Here is a 6477-nt window from a genome sequence, read left to right as displayed (position 1 = left end):
AAACCTCTTTCGTTTAAATATTTCCTCGTCTCTGCTGATGCTTCCTGGGTTCATGCCCTGCTTCCAGCATTGTTCTCTTCTGTGACCAGCATGTGACAAGGCTTAAATAAGTAATGATTTGTAAAGTGCTTTGATATCCTCTGATAAAAGATGCCCCAGAACACTGTGCATTACAGTACCGTGATTTCTCTCCCCATTTCTTCAGAATGCATTAAATGTGTGGGCGCTCTAGTTATTTCCTCTAACAGTTGATACTTTACCCTGATGTATTTTTATCTTTGCTGTTTTATAGAACTAAGTTATGCTGGTGTCAATCTGAAAGCTCCAGCACTGTCAGTAAAACTAATCCAGTTTAACACAAGCCTAAGATGAGGACTGAATTCCTTGTGATAAAAAGCAGAATTAACCCAAATAAGTGACTAAACTCCTCAAAGAGCGCCTGGTCCCACTGTCCTTACACTGGGAAAATTAATTAAAATCAACACGAGCTAACTTTCACTCTCAGCTACGTCCTTGGCATATGCCAGGAGAATTTGTACCCCGTGGTTTAGCCTCCTAAAAGCTTTGAACCTGGTGAAGCCACTGGAGAAGTCGCATGAGGAATAACTCTTCCTCTCCACCTGCGTTAATGCTGAGCAATCTTTTTGGTGAATAATAAATTCACCATGAAATAAGACATTTCCTGGGGAACTAAACTATTCATGAATTAGATGCTCATTGGGCAAATCACTTTGGCCAAACAAACCACGAAGAACAGAAGGCGTGAGGAGGTGGTGGGAGGCTCCCGGCTGCACGCGCAGAGCCGGGGTGCCCCTCGTCGCTTTGGTCAATAAGCAAAATGTGATGTAAGCTCAGCGCCGGGCCTGGCTGCAAAGTCAACAAGAGAAGATGGAGACCCCCTCCGAAGAGTGTTCGTCTCCTCTGAGGTTTGGTTCACCCTCTGCAGATGACACTTTCTCCCGAACTACAGAGGGAGAGCAGATAATTAGCTCCAACTGGACGTCTAACTCACAGGCAGAGAAAATGAGCCGAATACTTACGCGGCCGCGCCCCCACCCGCTGCTGCCGCTCGGTATTTTTTGAGCCAAGGTCTCTGAGCGCTTTATGCCAGCTCTGATCTTTGCCGCAGATCAACATCTGCAGGGGTCAGATGGGCTGCAGCTGGCGCTGGGAGCCGGGCGGCCCCTTCTGCCCCGCATGCTGGCGGCCCGTGCGCGTGACGGGGGCTTATCCTAAACGCCGTGATGGCAGAGCAGCCCGCAGCGCCCAGCCAGACCGTGGCCAGGGACCAGCGTCCTTGCCCAGCTCCCAGTTGCCCTCCCTGGGGCTGTGCTCAACCCTCCGGCACTTCGGCTGCCATCTGCTGAAAACTGGGGGGGGGGGCTCACACAGGGCTGTCCCCTGGGAGGCTGCGGCGTGCAGGAGCAGACGTGACCCTGGAGATGCGGCCACGTGGACGGGAAAGGACCACTCCAGCCCCTCCCGAGACTGCTGTCAGCCATTGACGAGATGGAGCTGGAAAGGATGCCCAGGATATCTGTTCCCCCGGCCGCTGCCCGTTGGGTCAGGATTGTTTCCCAGCTTCCCAGGGCACGCTCAGCTCCTGCAGCTCAGCCAAGCAGTCAGGGCTGTGCTGTGCCACGCGGAGGAAAGAAGGGGACAATGTGCTGGGTGTGCAAACGCATGTTTGCAGAGGGAAGAAAAGCGAGTCTGCAGGGGAACAAACCACAAACACGCACTGGGAACAAGCGCAGCTTCCAATTTCCCTGGACGACAGCAATGCTGATGTGGATTTTCCATCCCTCATCCCTCCCATCGCGCTCAGCTCCCCAGCTCGGCTTCCTCCCCGGTCACGGGAGCCTTTCTTCCCTCCGAAGAAGGGGGACGTGTCTCAGCGACGGGGCGTACAAGGCACCTACTGCCTCCCCCAGCAGCAGGGCAGGGAGGGAGGCTGCTTTTCTCGTGAGCTCCTGCCTCATTTACAATTTGCTGTCAGGGCAAAGCACGAGAGCTCCTTCGGCGTCAGATTTTTGCAGACTGGCGCTGGCCATAGAGAGCAGCTAGGCTGTGGGATTTCCTGTGCAGGACATTGTTCAGACCAAAAAGCGTGCAGAGCTCCAAAAAAAGAGTGAGATTTACTTATTGGTACCCAAGAGTCTACAGAGCTGGGCTAATTAACATACGAAATTTGGTAAAAGACATTAAGTCTTACGCTTTCAGGTTTAAGCCAGCCTCTAATTACTAGGTATTAGGAGATTTCCTGAACCCTCCTCTGTAGCATCTGGCACTGAGCATCCCTGGAAGCAAGATGCTGCGCAGGTGGCGCGTGTGCTGGAGCAGCGCTGGCAGTCCCATCTCCGCAGCCTTCTCAAACGCAGCTCCCGTTTCCCTGCTGCATGCTCAGCTCACAGCCCTGGCCCATCAGCTGCAGCTGATCGGGCACGCTGACGAGGCTGACAGGCCTTGATTGCAATTAAGTTGCTGCTACTCATTGCCCTGGGCCTGTTTTCCATCAGCACAGGCAGTTCAGCGTGCGCAGCCGTCAGCCTGATTTTATCGGTGATCCAGGCGAAAGCAGCCGGGCTATGGAGATGCGAGAACAGCTCGAGAGCGTGATACAAAAGAGGTCGCAAAAAATAGAAAATTCACGTCACGGTGTTTGGGGGGAGCATGTGAGGATCGTGCTAGCAGAGGGCATGACGGTAATTAGTGTGTTAATTTGGCATCACCGGGGGTGAGCCCACCTGCTGCCCCTCTGCGTTGTGGGGGGCTGTAAGGGAGGTGAGAGCAGCTGGGGCTTTGCTCTCTGTGTTTGTGCACAGTTGTACGGAGCAGGGCGAGGAGCAGCACGAGCCAGACTGGGGATCTGGGAAGGGGAGATCGGATATCCCTCACTCTGAGAGAGGAGGCTCTCGGTTCTGGCGTGGATGCAGCTCCAGGCTTCTTAAGGATGCTTAAAAACCTTACTCTTGGGTGGCAAAAACTTCAGGATAGAAACACAGCCCCATGCTGTGTTTAACAGCACCCGTTTGGCTGCTGCTACAACGAGCGTTTCACGCCAGACTTTGTTTCCCATCTCCAGCCTGATGCTGCTTTCCCGCCGGCGCTGATCCTGGGCATCCCGGCGTCGGAGGCGTGCGCGGTGATGCTGGAGCTGGTCCCACCTGCAACCTCTGGAGAGCCCTTTGCACGGGTGACGCCACGGCTGCTGTGACCCATCCCCCGTGACCAAGCGGAGGACGTACACTCGCTGCAACCAACAGCGGCTCCTGGCCGAATGCCGGTACAGTCAGATACTTATTTCTGCAATATTTGATACTGTGCATATTTATAATGCCCTTTGTAGATCCCAAAGCATGTTAATTGACTTATTAACGAGTGTTAATGACTATGGTAACTTAAATCCTAAGCACGCCTATAAATTGGAAGTTTTACTGACGGACTAAAGTGATGATCCGAGGTCTGGGTTGGTTACAGCTCAGCCTCGTGGCAGTGGGGTGAGTTAAGGCGATTCTCCGAGCTGGGGAGCTAACGGGGAGCGGCTCAGCCTTTTCCGCAAAGCCCTGAGATGCTGCACGGCCGTGGGAGGACTAGGGGGAGTTTTGTCATCCTGGAGACGGGGTACGTTCCCCCCCTTGCCAGCTTCTCGCTTAATCAGGGCAACTCGCAACATTATGGCCAACAAACGTCAACGAGAGCACATTTGTAGTTGCTGGTGTTCTTTTCTCCTTAATGAAATGTCAACGGAAGGGAAAACAGCAGCAAATGTCAGCAATTGGTCTTTTATCACATAGACCGTTAGACACAGGCCTTCCCAGCAAAGATACCAATTTATTAGGAGGCAAACCTCGCACGGATTTGACGGAGTGGAAGGAGTGCAGATTTCCATTAGTGATCACCTCTTAACCAGCCCCGGATATGCTAATTTGCTATAAACGCACTTTGCTGTAAATATGAAGACAGTAAAGTGAGAGTAAAGCCTCGGGAGCGTGCACTGTCCCTGGCTGAGGGGATCGGCACGGCTCTGCTAACTTGATTAATCAAAGCAGGGAGCAAACGAACACCCACCCTCGTAGCAAAGCATAAGGACTGCCACTGAACTTGTGTCTGGGGCTGCGTGTGCGTTGTAAAGATTGCTCCAAAGAAATCGGGGCTGGCTCGCTCGGCTGTGGCCCCGCCAGCTGGGAAAACACATCGGCGTTACAAAAAAACGCAGAAGTTTCACTGAAAAGCTGCATTTATTTCATTGTGATTCGTGGATGCAAACACCGTGGCGGGGAGGAACGGTGGCGAGGATTTCTTTGTGTTTCCTGGACAGAAGAGATGATGCCGGGTGTTAGAAACAGCGGAGAGGAGCAGCCCTGCTGCTGCAATACTGAAGACGCAAACGTGTGTGTTTCGGTGATGCTGCAGAGCTGAAAATAACCTTGAGAGAGCACATGCGGAAAGAGCCGGTAGCTCGTCAGGGGAGAGACGACAATTAACGGGAAGATGGATGGGTGGTTATCGGCCCGAGCGCGGCGGGGCTGGGGAGGTCAGCCACGGGGTGCTCGCAGCTAGCGAGAAAGCAAGGTTTCCAAAAAATCGCTGCTGTGCCATGCTCAGCACTCAGACATAAATAAATGGATTTGACTTTGCTTGCCTGGCCCGCAGAACCTGTCTGCCCGTGGGAGAAAAGCCTGGGCTTCCCAGCGCGGTAGCAGGTAGATGGGTGCGGAGCTGCGATTTTGAGCCGCCTGATGCTCTGCCTTCCTGGGGGGAGATGACACTGGTCGTTTTTTACCATTACAGGGATTTTTTTTAAACTTACGACTTTCAGGGAGGCTGGCTTGGATGGCACAGCCGTGTTCGAGACCTTGGTTTGATGACTCCTTTCTCCCAGGCTGCTGTCACGGTCCTTCGGTCTCCAACCTGAGCGGTGACACTTGAAGAAATACGTTCTGCTACTCCCATGCAGCAACGCCCGCCCGAGACAGCACAGTCAGCAAAGCGAGGGGCAAACGTCGACACCGGTGCTGGGGTTCAGTGGGAAAACTCAGCAGGGGAAGGCAGCGCTGCAGCTGGGTCTCGCACCCTTTGCAATAACAGCCAAAGGAACAGGAATGCACCTCGTGCGCCATGAAAGGAGTTACAAAGGTCAGTGCAGGAGTGGCTATAGCAAGGGAGGATTGCAGCAGCAGGAACGCTGCGGATCTTTCCCCGTCGGGATCGTGGCCAGGAACTGCCCTGTGAAATTGCCGCGGAGAAAGGAAGCAGCAGAGCAGCACGCAAGTGCAGGAGCCGCTGCCCGAGCGAACCGGAGCACGGTGTGATACGTTTAGCCAGTGGTGGTGCAAAATACAGAAATAGGAAAATAAATCACGGATGTGTCCGATACCTGCCGGCTGGCTTTCTCTGGCTAGTTTATCAATGAAGTAATTGCAAAGGTGTCTGCCTTAACTCATCAGATATTGGCAAGCGGGAAGCCCTCCGGTGAAATGCAGGCTGCTGGGTGGGAGCTGAGCTTCAGCAACAATTTAGGGAAACATTTGAGCGTGTGCTTAAAGCCCTGGACTTCAGTTAGGTCTGAGCATGTGCTTACAGTAAGCGCAGATACTTAAGTGAGCTGCTGCACAGAGATGGGTCTATGTATATGCTTAAATTTGTTCCCGACACAGCAATTTTTCAGGTTTTGTGGTATTTGCGTGCTGCTGCCCTTAGAGAGCCGCTCCAACGAGGTTAGCCCTCAGGGGGAAGTTTCTTCTTTCAAGTTTCGGTCACTGTCCCCGGCTCTCCCTCTGCGTGCTCAGATTCAAACCAGGCACTAAATGGAGACGTACCAGTGGCACCGTCCTGTTTCAGGCTGGGCTTTTTGGGAGAGAGATTCTGCCTAACCCTTCCACCACCCGCTCGTGTCCTGCGGAGGGGAACAGGCCAGCGGTGGTTCGGCTTGGTGACTCCTGCGCATTGGCTCCCGGCTACAAACGTGAAAGGGGAACGTTAAAATTTGACTAAAAAGGGATTTTCAATTACACAAATGTTTCTGTGAATAATAGGCTTTGTAAAGCATTATTCTACAAATCCTAAATATGGGGTTTAACCTCCTCGTTATTATCCCTTTAATTTGGGAAAGACTTTGAGGGCCTTAATCTTCCACACAGTTCTGTTCAGGCTGAGTTAAAAGCACGCTGGCGGCCGCGGTGACCTTTTATCAAACATGATACTGAAATATCGTATCACGTTTTCTCATCCCAGGCTGGGGGCAATCAAACACCTCTTGGGGCAAACGCGGTTTTTTTGGTGTCGCCTGAGTATGCTGAAGGGGGGCCATTTGGGTCGTGCGGTCATGGAGCCCCCCAAATCTGTGTGGAACCCCCATGGGAAAGGTGGGGCCCCCCACGGAGCTGGTGTTTGCTGGCCCCCACTCTCCTCCCGCGGGTGTTTGTAGGGCGGCTCGGGGGACCTCGGGGGTTCCGTGTCTCCAGCAGGGAAACTCTG

At 53.1% G+C, this 6477-nt stretch overlaps 1 protein-coding gene across 1 annotated transcript in view; it reads left to right on the top strand.

The window, feature by feature from the left end:
- Nucleotides 1-3217: 3217 nt before the first annotated feature.
- The window catches only part of LDLRAP1 (low density lipoprotein receptor adaptor protein 1), a 22062-nt gene continuing 18802 nt past the window's right edge, over nt 3218-6477 (top strand). The window contains exon 1 of the mRNA XM_009276223.2: nt 3218-3283. The gene's annotated coding sequence lies outside the window, so the exon portion shown is untranslated. The remainder of the gene's footprint in view (nt 3284-6477) is intronic.

The sequence above is a fragment of the Aptenodytes forsteri genome, unplaced genomic scaffold (assembly GCF_000699145.1).
Source record: "Aptenodytes forsteri isolate BGI_AS27 unplaced genomic scaffold, ASM69914v1 Scaffold321, whole genome shotgun sequence".
NCBI lineage: Eukaryota > Metazoa > Chordata > Aves > Sphenisciformes > Spheniscidae > Aptenodytes > Aptenodytes forsteri.
The sequence above is the reverse complement of the archived record's forward strand: the minus strand, read 5'-3'. Positions and strand labels throughout refer to the sequence as shown.